Genomic DNA, 26,914 nt, shown 5'->3' on the forward strand with positions numbered 1-26,914 from the left:
ACATCTGCATTAAATTCCTCCTGTGATCACAGAATCACAGAATGGCAGGGGGTGGAAGGGACCTCTGCAGATCACCTAGTCCAACCTCCCTGCTAGAGCAGGATCCCCTAGAGCAGATTACACAAGAATATGTCCAGGTGGGTTTTGAATGGAGAGATGGAGACTCCACAGCCTCCCTGGGCAGCATGTTACAGTGCTCTGTTACCCTAAGAGTAAGAAAGTATTTTCTCATATTTAGGTTAAATCGCCTGTTTGCCAGTTTGTGACCATTGTTCCTTGTTCTGTCACTAGACACCACTGAGAAGAGTCTGATCCCATTATCCTGACACTCACCCTTTAGATATTAATAAACATTGATAAGAGTCCCCCTCAGCCTCCTTTTCTCTAAGCTAAACAGACCTATGTCTCTCTGTCTTCCTTCATAGGACAGATGCTCCAGCCCCTTAATCATCTTATTGACCTTGTGCTGGACTCTCTCCATTAGTTCCTTGTCCTTCTTTAGCTGGGGAGCCCAGAACTGCACACGATACTCCAGGTGAGGCCTCACCAGGGCAGAGCAGGAGGGGAGGACAACCTCCCTCGACCTGCTGGCCATGTTCTTAATGAACCCCAGGATGGCATTGACTAAACCACTCCAGTTTGCCTGGTGCTGCCTTAGCCAGGTAGCAGCCACCTGAAACACCTCTCCAGGGTGGAGCAATTTAAGGAATCTAGAGGGGAAAACTACTTCGTTAGGTTCAAAAGGGATTTCCCTTGGGGTGCTGAAGGTGACCCTAACTGTTTGAGAGTCACAAGCTTTCAGAGGTGAGAAAGCCATGGGCAGCAGCAAGTCACCTGGATTTTGTGGATGGAAAATTGAAAGTGAAACTGAGAGTTTATGGATTAAGAACAAACAGGAGAGTGCATTCATACTGATGGTGCTCTGGCTTAGGTTACTGCAGAAGGAAGACTTCTGGTTGCATTAGCAATTGTGTCTGTGTTTAGTATGTATTTACTTTTTTATTGTATGTGTTCACTTTCTTCTTTGTTCCTTCATGTTCCGTCTTTGATTGAAGCCATTTACTGCTGCCACCATTATTTTTTTTTTTTTTAATATGCCAACCCACTGTGAGCAAGGATAATGGAAACTGGTCAATGTGCTTTAATTGCAAGTCTCTCCTCATGAGCCACAGATATGGCTTACACATGTGAAAAAAAAAAAAATGACTGGCAGGTTTCTGGAAATAGCACTTCCACTGCAACCATCATGCAGTGTGTTGCTTTTTGTAGTTTGGGTTTTTTTTAAAGCATCAAAATTGGCTCACTTGATAAAAAGAACATTTGCTAATAGCTTGTCAGGTCTGTCGTAATTTTCAAGAAAATTAAGACATTGATAATTATTTTTTTAAAAGCAATAAAAATCAGAAGTATGTCAAGAAGTTGAAATAACAGTAAGGCAATAGGGAAGCTTTGATAATCTGTGCTCATGAATTTTCATGTCTAGCAGGAAACAACTCTTAAGCAGAGTTCTAGCACATCTTTTATGTTCAGCTTTATGATGTGTACCAGGCAGTGCTGAAACATGTATGCAAGTGCAGATGTTCTGAGCAAGGGTAAGCAGCTGAGATAAATATGTGTTTAATGTACTTGAAAATTTAAGAACATTTTGGGAACACTTGCCCTGTGGTGTTTAACTGAGCACAATTGTGAAGTTACAAAGGCAAGACACATTTATTGTTTTTTCACAGAATTAAAAAAAAAAAAAGAAATGTATAGTGTTTATTCTCCTGTTCTTAAACTACATTATTTTTACGACAGCCATGTTGTCATCATGATTATAAAGCTTAGGTGCTGGATTTCTGAGTATAAAAAACATCCATAAAAGTAACTGTGATGGTGTTCCAGTCTGAGTGGTTTTGGAGTTTGACCCAAATACATATTCCTTGAAAGAAATATCAAGATCACAGGAGGAAGGGAGGTGAAAAAATATGCTTGGGAAATTTAATCTCTTTTCTGATTTGTAACATACAGAAAGAGATGAAAATTGGTATTTGTCTGTTAAAGGGTAGGTGGTTTTAAGCTTTGTGGCATTAAACTCAGTCATTCATTTTCAAGTTTTCTGCTGTGTAATTTAATTGAAAAATTCAGAAGTACCTTGACATTCTTTTTCTTAAAGTCAAGCTAGACCTGGGAGGTCTAGGTAACATCTATCAGGCCACAGGTGCTGTGATAAACAAATAGTGATGTAAATGCCATACTTGTTTAACAAGAGCCTAATCTCCTCACTTCTGCTGTTGTTCAAATTTTAGTTATTTGGTTGTCTGTCTTTCTCTAGCATGAACACTGGGAGGAATGTGGGAGCACAAATTAGGTACAACTACTCCATGCTGATAAAACTAGCTTCTCAGCTGAGTCCTAGACACTGTCCCTGGACCTTATTAAACTCACTGGGTACTATACAGACAAACTGATCCTTATAAGGGCTGGAAAGATTAGAGGATAGTTGTTACAAAAATTAACTTGAAAGCATTTAATCAGACATTAGCTGCTTTTTAAAACTTATTCAGTGATTAAATACACCATTAATCTCTTAATAGTTAAATTGTTCAATTTTCCCCCTGCACACAGACCTACCAACTCCTCCTATACCATTAACAAAGGTGTAGGTTAAAAAAAATTACATTATTAAAAGAAAAATGGTACAATTCTATCAGTGTTTAAATCACAAAATTACTTCAGTGGCTGTACTGCTCATACTGGGTTTCAGAGTATACTGGCAGTGACTGAGAAAACAGCTTCTCCATTTTTATCTTGTAGTCGTAGAGTATCTCATTAAATTTTAAGATCTGTAATGGTAGTGTTCAAGGCTCCTGTCGTTTGGTTATTAGCATGGCTGGCACATGCGTTGGAAAACACTAAGTAATAAGCCAGGTGCTTGTTGCTGCTTTAACCTTTCTTCAGCTGAAAACTCTGATTTTAATGTATAATGAAGAAAGCTTAAAGCTCCGTTTCTTTCTTCCTCTGGGGAGGTGCCCTTAATAGTTTTAGCAGTTTGTGTTTGATATCCTATTCACTTTCTGGCAGCACTGGTGGTTTGAAATGTCTTTGGAATTGTCTGAGACAAGCTCGTGACACCCACTGTTGTGTTTTTGCCTGCTGGAGACCACTTTTTGAAAGCTACCACTGATTCTGAGAGATTTTTGAGGACAATGTCAGTAGCAGGATGCTTAGTCACTGAAGTGATACCTGGTTGCTCCTGTAAAACCTGGGCAAACAATGTGAAATTCATTGTAATTTTCAAAAACCTCAACAAATTTGCTTTCAAATGTCAATTTTGATGTGACTAGTTGCAAACTCAGTGCCATGTTGCTGCTTGGTAGGTTCCTCCAGCCATGAAGCCTCATGATATACTAGCTGTGGCTGAGTGATGCGCTCCTTCAACCTGTGAGCCCCTAAGCAGAAGGGAGAGGAATCTGCTAGTTTTCCTCTTTGATTCTTTGTGGCATGCAAACCACAGACTGCCTCAGCTGTCGTGCTGCTCTCTATACTGCCTGCTTTGGTCAGTAGTATTACCTGATTCCTGGGCACAACATGGAAAGAATACATGCTGTGTTTCTGAAGGATGAACAGAAAGCTACTGTGTTGTATAAGACACTCATGACACTCATTCATGAATGAGTAATTGAAAGTTGTTGGAAAGCAATATTAGGCAATTAATAATCTCCTTTACAAATATATTTGTAAAACAGAAGGACAAGAAGGTAAATTCATTCAACAATTTGCAATGTAAAGTGTTCTCATGGTATCTGTGGGGTTACAGCATATGTAGTGGGTTATTACACATGCAGATGGAGTATCTAGACAATTGCTTCTTCCCAACCTTTATACTGTTAATTAGCTGGCAGTCTTTTACATGAGTCCCACACTAAACAATTATTTGCCACCTTCTGTTTCTTTCATAGTCTTTGTTAGTTCAATTTCAAGTAGCTACAATAATTTAGAAACTACAGTGATAGATTTATAGCAACTAAAATAATTACAATAATACAATAGTAGAAGTGGGAACGTCCTGAAATAGAAAAAGTTGATATTCTTGCGCTGTTTTGACCTACTTCCTTTATTCATATTTTTAATTCATACATCTGTAGGTAAGATGCCTCAACAACTAAGTGATACTGATACAAAAAAACCACCTCAGTCAATATGGAGTTCCTCTTTGCAGAAATACCTGTCAGAAACTCTTTTGTGTAAGGATGAGAACTTTATTGCAAAATTATCTGCACAATGAAAATGGCCTTTGATGTTCTGATTTGTTTAAAATCTCTAATCCTTGTCTTAACTTAAGCCTGCATTTTTGTTTTGTAAGGTGCGGGGGAGAGCAGGACCACTGTGCTGTTGCAAGTCTGGAAAGAGTGGTAGTGAAGGTTTGGTTGGTTGTGCTTGAGCAAACAAGCCCCTTGAAATCTTGAACCCGTGAGATTTCCAGAAGCTTGCAAAAGTAGGTATTGTGCTGTGATGGTGTGGCCTTGATTGCTCCACTCCTCAGGTTAGTACAGAAATGAGGATGATTTCCTTAGCCAAAGCTCTGGCAACTTTTATTTTTCCGTTGGGTTCATTCCTTGGCCAAAGGATGGTTGATCCTCACACAAGTGATGATTCTATCCTTGTGGTTGTGGGATAGCTACAGCTATTTTGTCTAACACCACAATGATAAAAGCACATGCAGTGTTATGGATGGCTGAAGTGTGTAACTACTTGCAAGCGTGCCTTGTAGCTCTGTTACTACTACAAGGTGATCAAAAGAGAGCCCCTGGTGAGACAGCCAACCTGTGGCAATGGACACAGACATGACACTTCCCCCCTGTCTCTACCAACTTTCATGAGCAAGCCCAAACATTTCCCATGGTTAGGGGAATCATACACAGAGAGTGAAGATACAGCACCACGGCTGGTAGGGAGACCATCAAGCTGGCCTAGCACACAACAGCAAGTGGGCGTGCTCATCTCTCTCTAGCTGTACACCATGGCTGGCTGCATACTTTTTTTCAGGAAGACTTGGGAGGACTTCTCAGGTCCAGGGTTCAAGTGTCTAACTTCACCCATGCCTGTATCCACAGTAGCATGAGATGTGGGTGTGCACCATCCCCTTTCTCTTGCAAGATGCTGCTTTTATGACATGGATGGCTTGGTACAAGAGCCAGGAGGGAAGTATAGCAGGCTAAACACAGCCTTGGTATACGAAAAGAGCGCCTGAGCAGGCCTAATGTTCCTTTGTGTAGGGAAGTAGTCTTTACAAAGCTGGCACAGTGAATGTGTTTTTTTTCTGGCTCTGAAAGCATAGTGAGTACTGGCACGGTGTGCTGTTAGACTCCTCTGCAGGAACAAACAGATGTGAAGCAACATTTTCCAAGTGATTTGGGAGTCCACATGACACAAAATTACCTTCTGAAGTCACTTTTGAAACTGTTCCCTCATAGTTTTGGTAATGGGACCCCTGCCTGCATCTGTATTTTGGAAATGAGGCCTACTCATGCCAACTTGAGGTTTTGTCACAGAACTGTGTGTGTTTCGTTCCTTGCCTCTAGGGACTGGGATCCTTGTGTGGCCAGAGGCAGTGGCTGAAACTTCAGCCTTGTCCTTTATTTATTTATTTGCAAAATTAGTCTGAAGTTTTGTGTGGCCTTTGGATGTGCTTCACCTAGTTAACCATATGTATGCTGATGCAAAGGTCTGCTATCCAGGGCACAGAAGCTGTCTCAGGAAAAGATTCTGTTGTGATTGCTTTGATTGCTGTTAATGTTCCCACATTTAGAGGGACAGAGCGGGGTTTAGTGGGATGGTTTTGTTCTGGTTTTGCAAGTCCTTTTTCTCACTTGGCCATCTTGTGGGTAGCTCTTTAAATTTAGACAAAGCAGAAAACTGCTCAATCAAAGCGAATGTTTTTTACTGTGTGCTTTGTTATTGCATCTCCTGTTTTTTTCTTCTGGTCGGTATGTTTAACTTTTCCCATGTTGTCAGCAAGTACTCAGGTACTGTGACCTCAGTTACTGATGACATTATGTCCTCTATTTTCTGTTGAATGACATTGTCAGAAGATAATCTCTGTGCTTCACTGGGTAACCATACTAAATCCATGTAAATAATCCCATACATGGCTCATAACTGCTTAAATGTATGCTGAACACACTGAGGCTCATATGATGTCTACTGAGAATGAATAATCAAAATCCACTGATTTCTTAAATCATACTGTCTATTGTTAATGATAGCTGAACACCATGAATATATTTGCTTGTATCGTCTGCAAAAAATTCCTGTCCATTTAGTTATTTTTTTCCTCGCCAGGGCCAGTTTTTCCCATGGTACTGGAATGGACTCTCTTGCTTGACTTGGCTTGTTTTTGTCATACATGACAGCCTTAACAGTCTCCTCAATATTTCTGTTCATCTGTATACAAAACATTTGGCCCTTTTTCTATGTCTGTAAATAACCTCTGCATCCTTTATAACATGTTTCTAACATCTAAGGAGTCAACATTCCTTTGGAATGAAACAAAATCCTGTCTAGTCCCTAGAACTGCTTTATAAATTGATAATGCTGCTGAAGCATTTGCTTCCCTGACCACCCTCTGCTTGTGGAAGGAATTCAGTTCCTCAGACCCTGCTCCTCAAGAGAGGCTTTAGCAATCATAATTTATGTACTCTTTGAGACCAGACATTTTTCGTTGTTTTCATTTAATGCAACAAAAGTTGTGTTGATCACATTTACTGAATGCTCCAGAGAGTACCCATGTAATCACTGAAACTTCCTTGGTTTGGATTTTCTTGTTACATATTTGTAACTGAAAATGTAATCCCTTTGTTCTGAAGGGGGGGGGCGGTTTGCTATGACCTTGTATTTCTGAGTGCTTCCATGTACCTAGTGAGGTGCTTGACTGCTCTGTCCTTCCTCTAAGGATATTCCAGTTTGTTTGACTCCAGGTCTCCAGCGTTCTTCAGTAATCACTTGGAGCCAAGTTGCCTGGAAGAGTTTGGATTCGTTGAGTGCCTGACTTTTTGGTTCTGCCTGGTGTAAATCACTGCATAGCACTGTGTCCAATTACAGTTTTCATTTAGGAGACTCTTAGCTGCCCATATCCTTGACTTCTTTTCTGAAGATTGTATACTTCAATTTAATATTTCTGCTTTCAAAACACAAGGACCAGAGGTTCTCTATGCCTTTGTGAAATGAGGCCAGTCAGTCTCGTTGATAGGAAATCTATTTGTATTCCCCAGTTCAGGCTAAGTAAGATTCAAGAGAAGTAACAATAGAGACATCAGAATAATCCTGAAAGAGTAAGAGCTCCTGCACATTTTTTTTTATTTTTTTTCTTCCCCTTTTTGGTGTATTATTCTATTTGGTATCCTTATCCAAGGACACTCTTAGTTAAGTGTCTATGTTTTAAGTGTTACTTCCAGTATCCTCATGCTCGTATTGCCAGCACTTCATGCCCTTTCTATTATGCAGACACAGTAGCTTGCTTTGACTTTCTAAAAGTCTTGAAATTTGAGTATACATTTCAGTACTTATCCTTGACATATTTGACTTTCATGTAAGCCAGGAACGTCACCTCATATCAAGGAAAAATATAAAACTGAAAAAAAATAAAAAAATTACATAAGCAATAAGAAAAGGGCCTTGATTACAGTAAACAGTGCAAAAGATTGTTGTCTCTAAGGACATAAAACACATTGATAAGCAGTAACTGCAGAACAATATTGTTTCAATAAAAAGCCAGAGGATCTTTTAGAGTGTTCACTTTCCATGTCCTTGATAAATAAAATGCAATACAACACAGTTATAGAGTTCAGAGAGTTTCCTGGTTTTCCAGTCCTGTTTTTGGTTTGATGAAGAAGGAAGGTAAAGTGCAGATGATGATGGTGGCTGTGGTGGTGGTGGTTGTTCTCATTTAACTCTCTACTCACCAGAAACCCAAGAGTTAGTGTCAGGGAGCAAATGTGTCTTTAGACCCAGTTAACGAATTTTTTGCCTTACTTTGTAATGGAAGGCAGGATACAGAGAAACATGCTTCACTTCCTGGGGTCAGTAGAGATGTTGACTAACACATTTCTTTTTATGGCAAGGCCTTGAGATGCTGCCTTTGGTTTTTGCTTTCTTCATGTGGCATTTTATTGATCAATCTTTTTCAAACTTTTGCTTCCTACTAGAAATGAAAGGTAGAATATGAGGGAGTTTGTGGGTCAATGGTATGAGGAGGCACTCTGACCTTTCTGGAGTAAATTCTGCTTCTGTGGTTTGGCTGCAACAGCAGGGGAGGCTTCATTCACTGACCCATTTGTACTTCCTAGCACAATTCTCCAAAACAAGTAGTGGTTTATGTGTCAAATGTGTGCAACACTCCCCACCTATCTCTAAACAAAGCATGCTACAAGCTAGATGTTCTGGCGTTCACTGTTTTATAGAGAAGTCCTTGGATACTTTGACTATGGGTAATAAAAAGTTAACAAGTGAATGGCTGTGGGATGGAATTATGGCAACTCCCATAGGAAAAGGCCTGTTAGATTCCCTGCAAGCAGTTCATCCCTCTGTAGGGTGGTATTGCTACCTATGTTTATGTTCTGTAACAAGAATGTGGTTGTTAATTCTCCTTTGTGAGGCATCTGTTAAAATATTCACACTCTCTTTTGTGCATCCGTAGTTTTTAGCATCATGGAATAAAATGTTTTGTCTGCTTTATGAATTTTTAAAGACCCTCACATTTTTTTCTTCCCAGGTTTTTTAAGGATGATTTATAACTGTTCTTATTATTATTCCTGATATTTGCAATATTTAATTGAACATATCTTTGATTTCTCTTGGTCTCTAACTTATTTTCATGGGTGAAAATGCTAACTGTCATTAGAAACTACAAAAGGAAGTGATTGAAAAAAAAAAACCAAACAAACAACCAAACCACCAACTAAACAAAAAAACATAAAACCAGGGAGCTGTTCAGCCTAGAGAAGAGAAGGCTCTGGGGAGACCTCATAGTGGCCTTCCAGTACTTGAGAGGGGCCTACAGAAAAGCTGGGGAGGGGCTTTTCATTAGAGAAGATAGTGATAGGACAAGGGGTAATGGTTTTAAACTGAGAGAGGAGAGATTTAGGTTAGATATTAGGAAGAAATTCTTCACTATAAGGGGGGTGAGGAACTGAAATGGGTTGCACAGGGAGGTTGTTGATGCCCCATCCCTGGAGGTTTTTAAGGCCAGGTTGGACAAGGTTTTGTGCAGCCTGATGAAGTAGTAGGGTACCCTGCTCATGACAGGGGAGTTGGAACTTGATGATCTTTAAGGTCTCTTCCAACCCTAATGATTCTGTGGTTCTACTCATTGCTGTTGTTATGTGGAAAGAAAGCCATCAAGCTATTGGAAAAACCTAAGTCACTACTCACTGGGAAAAGGCTGATGTCAGGGGTTCCTCAGAGTTGAGTTAGTCTTGGGATGTGTATTCCTCAAAGTTTCACTTCTGTAAACTTTACAGAGAGATGCACCTTTAACACAGTAGTCAATGTTGCCATCAAATCAGTGTTCACAGGAGATAAATACTCTGTATCTGGCACAGGAAGACTGGAAGTGTACATAACAGGGAAAACAGTGGAAATATCTGGCCCTAGTGGGTATGTAATGATGGCAGTCTGTAAAATATGCTTCAGAGGAAGGTGTTTAAAAGTTTAAATTCTACTGTGTTAGAGAGTGAAGTAGTTTTCTTGGCAGGAGAGAGTGGAGTCTGACATAATTCAGAGTGTTTTGATTTTGATATTTATAAGCCTACCTACTTCCCACCCCCACTTAAGAATGCCTTGTCTTAAAAAACTCTTTGGTTAAATATTAGTTATTTTTTATTTTTATGCAGTGTTCCCTTTCTGTGTTCTGACAGCAGTAAGTAATGATGTCAGGTTAACTTTGCATTTAAAGCAACACACATCTCTGAAAGTCTCCCCTCCCTGCCTCTGCTTCCATCTTAAATAGGCCTATGGATTTGATTTTTCCCTTTGCTGGAGATCTTCACATCTTTGTTTCCTTTATCTTTACACATTGCATGGATCTCCTATTTGAAATAGGCTTGGCAAATTATATGCAGTAATCAGGGCAGGGGCAGGATGCTGCCTTCTTAATAGCAGGAAAGACTAGTATCAGTGTTAATACCCAGCATTGGTTCAAATCCCATTTTTATAGGTAAACATCTTCCTATGTTCTTGCTGCCGCTTTGTGTTGATAACATGGTCTTGTTTGATTGCCCACTGTGACTGATACTCATGTGGTTGCAGATGACAGATGAATCATATGTGACCAATACAAATTGCTTTTTCCCTGTGTTTCAAGATGAGTTCTTAAAGCAGAAATTTGTCTTCTGTCTCCCTCTGGATGCTTGCTGTTCTGTAGAAGAATCATCCATATATGACGTTGAGTATCCCTGTGCAGATCACAAGCTTTACTATCTTGTTCTTCCTCTAGCTGGTTTAAAACTCTGATACAGTGTAGCCTATTACTCTGTACTATTGCTCTGAAAAATGTTATGTACTACCTTGTTCCGTCAGTTTCCTTGGCAAAGAAGTGGGCCAAAACCTGAAACAAAAATAAAATAAGCAAACATTTGGGCTAAACTTAGTTTAATCTCTGCTTTCAAATGTTTGGGTTAGTTTTCCAAATCAAGTTGTTATGTAAGTAGTGAAAGGAAGAAAATTTTTCAGACACTGAGATAATGAAGATAATAATTTATGTGCAGGTAACATTGATTGGAAAGAAGAGGAGATAATGCAAAAATATATTAAATATCTGGGAAAAACAGATGTACATCAGACACACACACAAATATACAGAAAATTATGGCAAATTACAGAGATCCTGCTACACCATTCTGCTTCTCAAGGGAATATACATACTTCAAGGGTGAAAGATTTAATTTCCCATTTTTCAAGCATCTAATCCTATTTCTAATGGTTTTAAGCAGACTATTACTTTCAGTTGCTCCTCACCAAGTGCTTTGTCAAAAACTGTACTGTAAATAAAGATGCTGAAATATTCAATAAAATAACCCAGTCCAAGCTATGTTGACACTCGGGTGGTTTAAAAAAAAGATAAGTATGTTTTCGTTCGTGTCTCTTATCACTTACTTTGCGTTTTCATGTTTAAGACTGATAGTCTAAGAAATTGTTTGCAATTGTCTCAAAATTTTTTTGAGCTAAAATACCCGACAAAGAGGGATTAATTTGGCATAGCATGGAAATGGGTTGTTTAAGCTTCATCAACTTGTTTGAGACAAGAACTTGGTTATGTGTGCTTCTGAATTAAAGTAAAAATTTCAGTTGTCATTTCTAATATTGGGATGCTACAACTCTTTTTGGGACTTGATGCTATCCTGTTACATGAACTGCTTTGTACTTTCTTGAGCCACTTTTTGCATATGCAGATCCTGCAGTGCAGTAGAACTGAAATCTACTTTTCCTGGCAGAACTGAGACTTCCTGTTCTGGGATTGCTGCAACACTTGTGTCAGAGGTGCCTCTGTACAGTGAGTAACAAGTTGCAAAGTAACAGACAGAAAGAAGGACAGTCAAGTTAAGGCTACAGGCAGTATTTTAGGATGAGACTTGGCCACTGTTTTCTTTGCAAGTCTTGCCTAAGAAATCTAGTAGCTCATACCACTGAGTGAACACATGGTACTGTGACTTTTATCTCTTTGTTCTGGGATATGTTTCCAATGTCATGGTGAATGCTCTGTGCCTCATTTAGCTACCATTAAAATACAGAATAATTTCTGAGATGCATAAAAGCCATAATAAATAATTCCTATCTCATGTTTATATTACCACAAACTTGAGAGATGCTGCAGGTGTGCATCCAGCTGGAAAGGTAGGGAATTACACAGTGGATGTGGAAATATGCAGCCCCAGTAGCCTGACCTCTACTTGCTTAAAGGGTAAGCAGTCATCTCAGATGGTGTGGGGAAAGGACAGAGAAATCTGCAAACTCAGAAGGTTTCAAGCAAGCTGGGAAAAAATTTAATTGCAGTGGTTCCAGGTGCAAATTCATTACGATATTTTGCACTTCCCTAAAGCTCCAGAATTATAATGAAATGTTTGCAAAGTTGCTTATTTTACTTAGTAAGCTAGTTTCTATGAAGTCTATTAATTTGTAGGAAATAAAACAAGATTACACATACCCTTAAATAGCTAGAGCACTTGAGAGGATTAAAACTAGTAATACATCTAGTAATAAGTACAGTTCAGAAAAATTCATAAATCTAGTATATTTGAGTGTATTACTCCATCAGTAATTTAGTGTTACAGCAAAATCACAATGAAACTCTTCTGAAATGAAGCTGTTTCTTTGAAGGTCCAAGTCTTTTAAAAAGGTGAACAATTCTTTTGTTTCTCTTCTCAGATCTATTGGTGTGCATCAGTTTAACATCAAGTGATTACTACTGAATAGATTAAGAGCATGAGCTAAATGAGCGTTGATTGTCTTTGATCCAAGGAAAATATACACTTCAGAGGTGTTTGTTTTATTTCCTTCTTTTTAGACTCTAGTTTAAATAACCTATTCAGGGACTACCCAGTGCCAGCCACTGAGAAATGTGGCTTTTTTAAAATCAGATCCCATAGGAGACTGTGCTGGGGACTGTACCATGTGTGGATAAAAGCCTCTCACATAGTGCTCAGTGCAGACGTGCCGGATGGTTCAGTGAGAATCTGAAGACAGTGGGTTATAGAGGAGTCTGATCTGGCAGATTTCACTTCCATTACAAGAAATTAATCCCCTGTTCAACAGACTCAAAATAGAAGCTCTTTTGCCTGCCTGGTAATTAGTCTCTTGCATATTTGCATCTCATTGGCTTTTTCTCTACACTTAATGGCACAGCTGCTTTTTACTCATGATAAATTAGAATGGGGATCAGGGAAACATATCCATTTGGTAGTAATGGTGTGTCTAATAAACTTGTTGTCTCTTGAGTTTCTCTGTCATAATGGTAATCTCCTGTTCCAGGAATGCTTCACTTCTCTCCTTCCTCCCTTTCTGTTCCTAATTAGTTAAAGTACAGGTTTAGTGAAACAAATTTCCACATCATTCATCTTCTACTGAAGTCTGAGCTATCATTGAAAAGTTAATACATCCCATCAGCCATTTTGAATTGCTGCATGTACAAATCTGCAAATGATAAGAAGGGGAAAGAAGAGCAAAGTAGGGATCAAATGGCTAGTGCAATTTAATCAAGGAACTTATTTTTGTTCCATTGCACTTCACCTAAAAGCTGCATATAGACAACTTAATATTGTCCATGTCTCTTGCTTCTGTGCAAGGACTGAAAACTTTATTTTAAGTCATAGTTTGTATGCACTCTGTTTTAGCCAACAGGCAGACCCTAGTGCTTAGACAACCTGCTGGTTCTCTCAGCCTCCAACAGAAGAAATGAGTATAATGAGGAAGTATCTGGTGGGTCCATAGGTAGTATTTTGTTGTTTTGGGGGTTGTGTCTTCATTAATTTTCAGGTGTCTGTTTATGGCCTGGCAAAATGGAATTCTTTTTCTCATTGCCCACTGGGAGCTTAAAGTAGGATGATTTTCTTTGAAGAACAGGTACTAAATTAAGCATATAAAGAGAAGAGGGATGCAAAGTATGGTAGTAGATAAGTGTTTCTTCAAACACATAAATTCATCTGCCTCACTAAGTATTAATTATAGCTATTGTAGGACTAGAACACCCTCCTACTGTAAACTCTGAACAGCCTCTTCTTGTCAAAGATCCTGGAAATGGAAACCTAGAACTTTTGCTAAAATGTTTTTTTACTATAAAGCTAATAATCTCATTAAAAAAAAAAAGTGTGGGGGCGGGGGGGGGTGTGCAGGGGGAGAAGGAAGGAGTAGGAGAGGTAAAAAGGTCATGTTGCTCTGTGAGGTTGTGGAGACTCCATCCCTGGAGGTCTTAAAAACCCAAGTGCACAAGGTCCTGGGCAACCTGCTCTAGCAGATGCTGCTTTGAGCAGGGAGGGCTGACTATGAACCTCCAGAGATAATGTTCAACTGCAGCTATTCTGTGATTCCATAAAATACTCACTATTCTGCCAATTGTGCACGATAAAGGGAAGATGACCTCCCAGGCAACATTGAAAAGGCTGTGCTCCAGATTAAACCAATAGAGGTGATGTCAGCTTCCCCTACTTGCCAGCAGACCTTATCTCTGAGAATTCATGTAATTCATTGCAATAAAGTGGCTGGTCTAAATGCATTTGCAACTCTAAAAATAACATTACATTTCAAAATTAGCATATTTTCAATTAAGGCTCTTCTGTCTCTTACAAAACAAGTAACATGCACATAACTAATTGTTCTGTCATGGAAAAATATATAAATTAAACTGCCAATTCTAGGAATAGAGCTCTCTATAGAAATACAAGAGCTATAAGTGTGAAAGCTGTGAAATGGAGCAAGAATATTCAAAGCTGGTTAAACATAAGCTTGGCACTGGAGAAAGAGGGAAAAATGAAGGCACAGTGATGGTGTTTTAAATGCACAGATCATGGTGTTTGTTATTTTTCAGAATGTTGAGGTGTTTCAAAGAGATCAAAGATCTCATAGAGGAAAGGCTGAGGGAGCTCGGTCTCCTTAGCTTGGAGAAGAGAAGACTGAGGGGCAACCTCATCAATGTTTACAAATACGTTAAGGGCGAGTGTCAGGAGGATGAGCCAGGCTTTTTTCAGTGATGTCCAGTGATAGGACAAGGGGCAATGGATACAAACTGGAACACAGGAGGTTCCATGTAAACATCAGAAAAAACTTATTTACTGTGAGAATGACAGGAATAGGCTGCCCAGAGAGGTTGTGGAGTCCCCTTCGCTGGAGACATTCAAAACCCGCCTGGACACGTTCCTGTGTGATGTGCTCTAGGTGATCCTGCTCTGGCAGGGGGGTTGGACTAGATGATCTTTCTAGGTCCCTTTCAACCCCTAAGATTCTATGATTCTGTGATTTCCAAAGACAAGCAGCTGAAAAATCATCTGTGTCACTGTTGCAGTGTTTGAATACCCAGAAGCTACTTGGAAAATACATAAAGTTATGCTGTGCATGCATTGATAATGTGTCATCTGCCTCAACTGCTTTCCATAGATGACTTTGAATTTATTGTCAGCAGAGTCCTGTCTTCCTTCTCAAAATATGGATTTATATTGCAATCACTTTTTTTTTAAGCTATAGTAAACCACTTAGGGCTACCCTGTGCTGCCATGTAGGTATTGCTTTGTACTGCAGATGATGCTTTGCACAGCAGGTGCTCAGTATCAGCCTGTCTAGGTAAGCCTTGTGAGACAGCCTTTGCAGACCACTAGACCCCTTCAGGAGGTACCACTTCCCCAGGCCATGCCAGGTTTGGACATCTGATTCTATTTCTCATCTACAGACACACAGAAAAGTGATGAGGGTGTTGGTAATTCACTAAGCAAAACTGTCACTTGTGGCTGTGCCTTGAAATTTCTAGCTTAAATCCTGTAGATGAATGCTCACAAGCCTAGACTTCAAGCTTGTAAATGAATTCGGGTTGTGGAAGGGCATGAAAAATTAACCAACTTATAAACAAATTATACATCCTTTCTGAAAAAACTGGAACCAAGCAAATAATAGCAACTATGGAAGAATTTTAGAAATCAGGAAGAACACTAACTTTGGAAAGAGGATAAACTGGTAATTAATTGATGTCTTTAGATTTCCATTTGGTCCTGACTGTTACTCGAGCAGATAAAAACACAGGCCATATTTTAATTTATTAATTTGTGTTGGGTTTGGTTTTGTTGGGTTTTTTTGCTTAACATTCTCTGATCTTTGACATAATACCTGTTAACAATTACTTAAACTGTGACCACTGCTGTCTGAACAACTCTGTTGTGGGTCAGGATTTTGTTTGTTTTTTGCTGAAATGCAGTGCGCGTCTGAAAAACAAAGCTTCAGTGCTTAGAGCCAAGCTTTTGAAACTGGATTACAGGTGCTTCTTTGACTGTTTGGGCTTAGCACTGAATACTGTGTGTTGCAAGTGATTTGTTTAGTTGTCATAATGAGAATAACCTTCATGATCTCTTTCGATGCAAATATGATCGAGACAGGTGGTGACATCACCAAAAAAACCTTTCTCTGCTTCCTAACCAGGAAATTTCATTAGCCAAAAGCTGTCATTCTAACTCCAAAGCTCACACCTGTGAAAGGGGAAATTGCCAAGTGGCACATAGATTTATAGACATTCATCACCTTTTATCCAAATGCCTTTTTTCCCAAGAAGTTCTTGCATTGCTCTGTTCTATCTGTTGCTAAGCATTGGTATTTTAATATTTGCTCTTTGCAACCTCATTTATTTGCTATCTAATTTACCTTCAATACATTGAGACTGAAGCTTAATCTGGATTCTGAAATTAATTCTACCTGTGCAAACAGTTATTTTTGCACAGCTAAGCTGGGACACACACACACACACACACACTATTCCACTGAGACACTAGAAAATTGAACTGTATGATGGTGTAGAAAGATATAAATGACCCTTACTGTGATCTGCTTTAACTGAGCCTACCATAGACTATTCCATAATGCATTCAGGCTGGGTGATACATTGCACTGATACTTATGTCAATACCCCAGATGAACATTTTGCAAAAATTTGGATCCAAATGATATTTTCTTTCTTTCAGGCTGTAGTACTCTGATCAAAAAATCTGTAGCAGTTTCACCTTTCACCTTCTTTAATGTTTACACTGTTCAAACGACAGGACTCTCACCACCATTTCTCTTACAATAAGAAGCGTGTTTACAAGTTGTGTCAATAAGATAAAAAAGCTAAGGATTAGTTGTAGATACAAGGTGGGTGGATGGGCAGCCAGCCAGCCTAAGCAAGTTGAAATCATGAGCACAAGATACTGCCCTCCCCCAGTATTTACTCACCATGCTACCCCTCATGTAGAACTTCTGAAAAGACACAGCATTATAGCCCTGGGCACTGAACTTGTAGTGTGCAGCTTTTAACTGTGTTTGATTATCATGCTGAAATATCTATAAACCTTCTTTCTAGGGATGAAATACCTGAACTTGAATGGGTTGATGAAGTACTGTAGCATATTTAATTATCTATGCATTTGTGTATATATATATATATACACACATATTTGTGCATATAGGTAATCCTACTAATCTGTCCCAGGTTTATTCTCTAATTTCAATTGGACATATAGTAGATGTGCACTGTGGGGTTTTTTTGAGGTTGTTTACTGGACTAGGAAAACTATTTATTTTCCTGGTATACTATGTTCAGGTTCGAGGCAGGGAAGCTTTTCCAGCTTCTTTTCACACTCTGCCTTACTGAGATATCTGTTTCAGCCCATCATTTTTTTGTCAACCTCAACTTAATGCATATTTGAAATAATTGTCCTTTGGAAACTCTATGCAATATTTATTAGATACTTTGATTTCTTTCAGCTGTAGATATTAGCATCAAATCAGCCCAGCTCTGTAACAGACTCTTGTTTGTTTGTTTGTTTTTTAAACAGGAGAAATTCACTTTAGAAATCCACCCTGAAACTAAATCAATTTTAGATGGCCAGCCTAAATTCTTCATGAGAAAATTTATCTGATCTGAAAGTGACTTTCAAAGTGATTAATCCTAGATTAGTTATTGTACTTTCAAAGTTGCTGCTGAAAATGGTCTTGATACTGCTTTTTAGTTAGTACTTGTTTGTTTATTCAATTGCTTACAACAGCTGTATGTCTCAATACGAGTGGGCCCTCTGAGCAGTACTGTGCTTAGCCCTTTCAATGCTTTCCAAGGAAGAAGCTGGGCTACAGTTTTATTGGGTAATCTACTCAGATAGGACCAAGGTAGGCCAGAATTGCTTGTGAGGGAAACAAAAAGTGAGCAAGGATAGGAAGGTTGGTTTGGTCTTTATTTTCTTTCCCTTCGTAAGAGAATATCCTGACCTGATGAGAGAACAGAGTTCAAAGGACTTTAAAAAGTTGTCTAAGGGTAGAGAGAAGTAGCAAACAAGTTCCCTTTTCCCAGAAAAGCAGGGGCTTCTGCAGCAGCTGCTGTTTTTCCTAGCAAAGACTGGGAGATTCCATCTTCCCCGAAATGTAATTTTCTGTTACTATGTGGAATTACAGAAAGGAAAATCAGGAGAAATTACCGTGATGGTCTGGTGGGGGCAATATGAAGAAGATGCAGTCTGAAAATGTCAGATACTGCTGCTTTAAGAAATTTCAGTCAGGAAAAAGATTCTGGGGAATGTTTTCTTGCAGACAACACATGAAGGAGGTAAACACAAGCATACTTGGTGGTAGTGGGAGGACTGTTTATGAAGGTTGGTAGAAAATTGGTATGACTATTACAGATCAACACAGGCAAATAAACTGGGTTGATCAAGAAGCAATGAAATGCTCTATTAGATAATTTAAAATAGGGTATTTGGTACAAAATTTTAAAAAGTAGAAAAGTGCAGTGGAGGATTTTTGAAGTGGATTGAGAGGGTCCTTTTTTGGCTCTTTACCACACCTGATTGAATCACAGGTCAATTGACCTAATTTTTCGGCTTATGAAACCTGTTAGAAAACCTTGTCCTGGACTTCAGCTGCTAAGCAACATGATTTAGTAACAAAAATACTTCATTAGATAAATAATTTGAAACGGGCTATTCTGTACAAAAAAAATCCCAACAAAGCAAACAAACCCACAAAACAGCAAACAAACACAAAACCAAAAGCAACCAAACAAGAGTGTGGAGTAGACACTTTTTGGAGTGAATTGAGTTCTACTTGTTCTCCTAATAAAATAATTTTAATGGACAATGAAATTGTGATAGAATAGCAAATATTTTACCTTCCTGGACACTGCCCTTTAATTCAAGCTTAAGGAGCATTTGTTCACATTTGACACAATGTAATAATCTGTACTTCTGTGTAAGTTTGGGATAACTTTTTTAATGGTGTGCTTATTTTTATTTACCTGGATCCTGATTTATTGCCCACTAAAGTAAATGGAAAGCCCTTATTGTGGCATTTTTTCCCCCACCACTCCGTTCAAAAGACTCATTTAAATAAAGAATTTTTCCCATTGTGTCATCAGGATTGGGTTATTCAGGAAAAAGTGTCTCAAAGAATATGTTTACTAAATGCCTTGTGCTTTCTTTTGACTAAATAATTTTTGACATGCTTAAAATATCTCCAAGTTTGGTCATTAGTTGGAGAAGTTATGGGAAATGTGTATCTGCTCACCAGCATGGGCACTGAAGTCAGAAATTCTCAGGGGAGAAAACTGGTTGCTGAGAGGAGTAATAGGTTTGCCCTAAAAGATTTTTAAGAAGAGTGGACTCATTGTTTGACTACTAACACCCAAAGAAAACAGTTCTTCCACACCCTCCCATTCCCCAGATAATTATTTCTGCCCTTAAGGTATATAATATTTAAATTTCAGAGTGTTTTCTTAGAACTTACATGCAGATGTGTGATCCCCACACTCTTCTTTCCCCCTGGAATTTTCTTTGTAAGGTATCATTTTCTTACTGCTATTTGTGAAAATCTTGAAAAACACACTTTGGATTCTTCCAGTTTCACTCATCATTCAGAATGGTAGCTACTAGACCCTGCTCATTTAGAGGGCTGCATTCATGTGATCAAGTGCAGACAGCCTCCTATTAGCTTTGTCCAGGTCCAAAACAGTAAGGTGCAAATCAGTTATTTTCCTAGTCCTGAGTCCTGCTACTTGCGTGCCTTGGCCATGTTGTTATCTCCAGCCTCTGGGTGCCCTTTGCACAGAGTGAGGCCAATGCTTGTGAAGTCTGGAGTCAGGACGTCAAACTGGAGAGACAAATGAGGCTGATATTTTTGCCTTATGTCAAATAACACAGGCTTGTTGCAGCTTAAGTTTTATCTCTGCAGCCAATGGGATTTGAGCTGAATGTAGGGAATTGGTGAAGAGGCACAAATATCTGTACTTCCAGCTCAACAGCTCCGTGACTGACACCACTTCGCTTTACTTCTGCATGTCACTAGCAGTTGAAGTGAATAGAAACCTGAGTCTACATAACTGTGCATGGATAAAGTAAAGTAGAAAGACACAAATACCACCATGAGAGCTAGGATTACCTATAGACAGGTATAAGCAGCTACAGACAGATTATAAGCATGGGCTTAAAAGCTTTGTCAAGCTGGTAAGAACTTCAGTAGATAACAGCAGTTCCTTCACAACCAGAAATATGGGGTGAAGGCAGAAATACTTTCAATAAGGATGTTATCTTGCAGTCGTGACGCAGCACCATGGGGAGCATTCAAGGATTTCTTACACTGCTAGTAAAATAACCATTAGCAATCTTTAATGCCTCTGATTCATGGAAGTGCTTTGAATCTTAATACAATTGCTTAAAAGAGACCTTGGAGAGGAGAGTTTGCTTCATACCATCAGCTTTTCACTTTTATTGTCTATTAAAGTGATTTTATGCTTTGAAAACTCTGAGCCCAGAACAGGAGAATTTAACTTTTATTTTCTCTGCGTGTGTGCAAGTTGTGTTCCATGTCTTTCCCATCCTTGTCCCTCAGAAAAACAGTTAAGTTACAGGTTGTAGAATTCACCTGTCAGTAAAAATAATGAAGTTAAGAAATGGTCACTGAACTGCAGAGTTAGCTGCCTCATTTATCTAATTTCTGAGTAGATGTTACCAAAACATAGCTTAAAATATTGTTGCATTTACAAAAATCCTACAAAAATATTTGTCAAAAGATGAAACACAGTATCAAGTAGACTTGGTGATGCTGAAAGAAAAATGAGATGGGTAAACAGTGTGTCTCTGAGTTTACAGATGATCTTTGTCAGAAACATGAGCCACAATTATGTGTACTGGTTTTCTATTCTGAAGAACTAGATAGTTTGAGTTGTTGCCCGGACAATAAACTATTCCATGATGCTGATAATTTATCTTGACACCAAGACAGATGATTGAAGGAGTTAGGCTTGATGCCAAGGAGCAAACTCAGAAGTAACTTGTATCCATTGCCACTCATTTTTTCTCCGTGAATCCTTGTAAAAAGGGAGTCTCCATCTTCCTTGTAGCCACCCTTCAAGTACTGGAACAGGGTGACAAGGTTTTCCCTAAGCCTTCTTTTCTCAAGGCTGAACAATCCTAGTTCTCTCAGCCTTTCCTCATCTGGCAGGCTCCCCTGTCCTTTGATCATCTTTGTGGCCCTTCTCTGGACCCTCTCCAGTCTGTCCACATCTTTTTTGCATAGTGGGGACAAAAACAGAACATGGTGTTCCAGGTGTGGCCTGACAAGCTCTGAGTGGGATGATGACTTCTTTATCTCTGCTGGTGGTGCTCTTGTTGATACAACCCAGTACCCTCTTGGATTTCTTTGGGGCTGCAATACAGGTGATGGAATAGTTTTTCATTTTACTCTTCCCAGTGCTTCTACTTTAAATTCCTCTTTGAGACTTGCTTCAGGCTGTGCTGTGGATCTCGTACTAGTTTTTTCCAGAAAATATTTGGCTCTTTAGGTCCTTCAGGGTGTGATCTGCTAGATCCTTGCTCTCTTCTTAGTATTAGGATTTGCAAAAGGCTGTCCTCGGAAGCTGGTTAAGCAAACACATCTTCCTCTGCATTTCAGTGGCCTGAGCATATGCATACAGTTTGTTGTTAGACTTCAGCAGAGGTTTGTTACATTTTTAACAGTACAACACTCCAGTGTATCATACAAATGTGGTCTTTCTATCAGTATGTCTGTGTTTATTAGAGCTGTGGGTTGTTTAGATGCTTCTTTTTTTACCTTTTTTGCTTTTTACTGATCAGTGATATTGTTCCAAGCACACTTGTAGCTGTATACATATAAAATTTTTTTAACTTTATATCCTAATTTTTTTGAAGACTAGGGATACTGTAGCGATAAATGTAGTTAGATCTGTAAGGTGTATAGGCAAGGTTTGTATCTGATTTCTAAATATGAAAATTAGTATGTTTTCAAGTTTTCCTTCAAAATCATATTACTCTACATCCATTTGTATCACTTTACACAACCAACTAAAGCAGTTAAGATAACCTGCCAGGTTGTTTTCCGCACATTCAGTGCTCTTACATTGGGTACTCACAGAAAAAAACAGTGATCTTCTGCTCAGATAACTCTCTTCTAATTGCAATGTAAGAAAGGAATTGTTGGTTGACTACACACTTTGTTTTTCATGGAACCAGGAAGCTTGACATCCTGCTTTGCATTTCACAGCATGCTTTCTATCGTACATGCCAGATGGATCCAGGTGCCTGAAGGGAGTTTTGGTGAAACTAAGAAACTTGGCAATGCAGAGATAGCCAACAGATTAGGACCTCTGTTGGGACTGAAGCTGTCCCTATGGCCAGGAGAATAAGAAATATGTAATGAGTTCCTGTCTTCTATGTTTATTTATCCTTGTGAGTTTTTATTCTAGAATTTTCTATTTGTTTTTGATATTCAAGCACTTATACATTTGCTGTTGTATTTTTCAGAAAGCACTGTGAGTCATGTTCTGTGAATGCTGCTGTGTAAATCATGTATTTCCATTGATTAACAGTTTAAAGCCTACTTTCCTTAGAGCAGTTGCTAAAATTAGTAACACCACAAAAAGACTCTGTCTATAAGCTATGATAATGTCTTTGAAATAAAAAATTAAGTTATTTGCTTAGAGTTTAAGTTTATGCAAGCTATTCTGATTTTGTGCAGGGTAGGTTCTCAAGCAGATTAGATTGCTTTAGTCCATAATTAATGAACGTTTGGTGCCTTGAGACCTATCGATGAAAAATAGCTGTAACAACTTCTCACTATTACATTTGTTCACAATTAGAAAATCCAGCATCTTACAATTAGTCTGGATGATTTCATTAACTATCATCTTTATGTGGAACATTATGAACAAGAGCTCCAATCTGAGTGCTTTCAGATTTCCTACTATAGAGATGATTAAGGAAAGTGTGTCTGTTTTATAATGACATTTAAAATGCATTTTTACTCGGTTATTTTGCAGGAATCAAAATTATACACTTCCATCTCCCAAAATTATGCAAAAATCTTTTACAATCTGCTGTTTCTCTTGTTCTTTCCTCCTTCCTGTTCCCATAACTGAATATATTAAAAGTGAAGTTAATGGCAAAATACTCTAAAGCTCCAACCTTTCTGAAACTGGACAAATTTTGAAAGTCATGTTTGTAGTAAGAAGAGAAAATTATTTGTACTTTACCATGCAATTCTATTTTTTTCTCTGTAGCAGTTTGTGGTCATGTTTTAGCTTTGGAGAATTTTTTTCTTTTCAGTAAGATGTAACATATTCTAACATGCCTAGTCCTGCATTGGTAGGGGGAAATTCCTATTTCTGTGGAACACAATTCAGTTTTTTCAAACACTTAGCAATTATTTGAGTTCAAACACTTGGTGAAAGCAGGACTCTTCATTTCTGGTTAGGAAAGTAAAGATACAGATAAATTGGTTGTACATACCTTCAGCTGTCTGTTCTTCTGGCCCTTCTTTCTTTCTGAGCCTAGAAGAGCATTAAAAGAGCCAAATTTTGCCTTCCATATACATCTGCAGGCTAAACCCCATCAGCCTCACCCTTCTGTTGATTCACAGTAATGTGCCCAGAATGAAAAAGAGAAAGACAGCACAGTGGGCAAAAAGGTTTTATGAACAACTTACCTGAAAGATAAGGTAACACTTTCCTGGTGGCAGTGCATATGCTGTGTCTAAGGGCATGTGGAGTAGGGGATGTGTGGCTTCTTTGCATGTGTTTTCCCATGCTTTGCTTTTCCTTGGCTGAAAATGGGCTAATTATCCTTTGGTGCTGGGTTGAGCCTTGACACCTAAAGGACTGTATAACTGAACACTTGTCTATTCAGTGTACAAAATGTATTCCTACCATTTGTTAAGTTTGTTAGAGCTGAGATTAGATGTGGGAATACGCATCACAACATTCATCATGGTACAATGCATGAGCATAGCTGGGAGTAGCCGTGTACCTCAGCAGGCAAAGGACATGCTGAAGCAACATGTTTTCCTCACAGGCTACAGAAAATTACAAATAAATCATCTGAGTTGCTGTAATTGCTGCAGAAACATGGATGATTATTTACATCAAAGGTATACCAGGTGGATTTGTGGTCTTAGTACAGAGTGTACTTTCCTTTTTTAGCTTTCATTTAACTAGAATCAGAGTACTTCAAAGCCTTCTGGGCTACACAACTTGTCAGTGGGATTGACTACAGTTTGGTGTGAATTGGCATATATCAGACCAACATGGAACTACTTTGCTGAGTAATAGGTGGCCACATGGCTTATGTTTATTATAATAAGTAATGTAATGGTACTGAACTTTCAAAGAAGAGCTCCAGTGTAATGTAATATCTATCTGGTCAATCTATACCTTTAGAGAGAAAAAAGGTATCACTCACTTTGGTATAACTAAGTATGCTATTTCTAAGTATATTCAAATTTTCTGTATTTCCTTGACTCTATCAATTCACACTTCCCAAGTTCACTATCTTCATTGTTTCACATTATAGCTAAATGTGACTTCCCCTTCCTTCCTTTAGAAATAATGATTTTTTCATGGTGTTTATTTTACACTCCTACTGCAAGGTATCAGGCACAGATAAATTAATGTAGGGATCCATGAAAACGATGATGGGAACATGTTACTTCTTCTTGTGTCCTGGGACTGACGACACTGGTCCTTGAGAACAGCAGATTTCATCTTCTTGGGAAACTCACTTTAAAATTCTTAAAGTTATCTCTGAATCTTCCATAGATCTAATTCAAGACAGATTTCTATTTCCTTCTGATAGCTTCTGAAAAAAGTGGAGGAAATGGGCTTCTCTGTTACTTTCCAGTGTATAGCATATATCATTGGGCTACATATCATGCTTTTCTGCTCTGTGTAAGTTGAAATATTTGGAGCTCTGAATGATATAAATATTTAATTTAGAAATACAAGGCGCACTGCCACCCCATGCGTATTTATGGAGCTTCTCACCCTATGAACTCATCCCAGAGGACTTTGAAGAACAAAGCAGCACTCTAGTATTGTGACAATAAATTGTAATATAGTTTATGAAACCGAGGGTTCTTTTTCTTTACCAGTTCAAAGCCTCTATCAAACAAGTGTGCCTCTTTGTTTTATTTAAAAATAGAGCAGGAAATGCTCTTTTCCTTTCTTTAAAGATAGAGTGCGTTGAGCAGTGAAGATGAAATAGACCTGTTCTAATCCTGGGGCTTCTACAGGAAAATTAATGTATATTTTCTGTTCATTGTCATCTGTAATTTATTTTTCTTGTGAATTTAGATTGAATGTAGCCCAAACACCCTGAAACTTTAGCTAAAAAAATAAATAAAAGACAGGGTACTGCTTTTTTGAGATACAAGATGGGACATATAGTCAAGGTTTTCCCCATGCACTATGTAGAAATTGTTTTTGTTGTAGGAGTAATTTTTTTTTTTTTTTTGCAAATTACATTTATCTGTTAGTTGGAGCACTTGAGATGGTGCCAAACTTTGAGACAAAGTCATGAGAGTATTGCTCTACAGATGTGTAAAGGAAAGATACTCCCAATTGTTCTTGTTGCACAGCAGAAGTAAGAAAGGGTATTGATGAGTCTTTTCCTTCTTACAAGTAAGTTAGATATCTATAGACATACTGAAGATGGCCCGCTGAAGATGCAGTGTAACATCTACTAGGAATTTTCGAAAGTAATTATTTGCTTCTTTAATAACTAAATACTTTTTTTAAAAGTAAGCTTTTCTATTTCTTAAATTATTTTGATTTCTCTACTGTACAACAGTCTTTCTTCAGTGCTGAAATAAAAAGGTTTGAGTGCCATAGCAACAGTTTCCATGATGTACTATAATAACCAGAACACAAATCTGCAGAGCATTGCACTATGTCAGCCTACCTTTAGCCTTCTCTTAAAGTCCTTTTCCCTTGCAATTTGGCAAGCCACATGTTGCTGATTTTCACATCAACCTTTATATGTTTGTCAGCTAACATCCTGACCCGCTTTGCATGATCACTATATAAAGCAAGCCTCTGTCCTTCACCGTTCATATTTCAAAATCTTATTCGTATGTGCCCTGAGCATTTTGTGTAGTCTGACTCTTTGGACTGTCTTGATAAGGAAGCTGGGTCCTGGTATTTGATCAGAATGAGTAGTGTCTGCTGGGTTAACATTAGGAGGAATAAAATGCACCAAATAAAATGAGAATCCACAAGAAAAACATCAGGCTGGGAGTAAGTGGCTGGAGTATTTATCCCCTGTTCCTTTATAGTTTAATTTTGTCTCCGAAGCAGGGTCTGGGATATTTCCTTCATCAAAAGGACAGCAGCATCCACAATAGGTGCATTAGGGTAGTGATAAGGTACCTTTCTGGCTGTCCCCTTTAGTTTGTGGTCCTCTTGTCTCCTAGAGTTTGCATGTAATTACCAGTTACCATTGGTAATTAATTATTTGTCCCTGTCCAAATGTTCTATTTCTAGAGAGCTTCAGTTTCTTTACAAACAGGGTGTGCACTTGTTTTTAGCAGAAATAATTTGGTGGCATGGGGAAAAGAGGAAGGGGAAGAGTGGGGAGAAGAAAAGAGTCACTGTATCATGTGGCCTAACATAGGCTGAATAACTTAATAACTGTAGATACTTAATTTATTTTTTCCAGTGAAGTTTCCTTATAACATTTTTCTGTTGTAACTTTGATCAATAATATTTTACTAATATTCACCTTCCATTTTTGAAAGCATAATTTGATTCCTCCTCTCCTCATCCCATTTTTATGTTGAATTCTCATAAGCTAAAATTGCATTCTCTTTGGGTGTCGTAAGCAAGCTCCTCTCTGTTGAGAATTTAAGCAAGCCATCTTCAAAATATGTTTCAGTAATC

Source organism: Apus apus, chromosome 2, assembly GCF_020740795.1.
Source record: "Apus apus isolate bApuApu2 chromosome 2, bApuApu2.pri.cur, whole genome shotgun sequence".
NCBI classification, from domain to species: Eukaryota; Metazoa; Chordata; class Aves; order Apodiformes; family Apodidae; genus Apus; species Apus apus.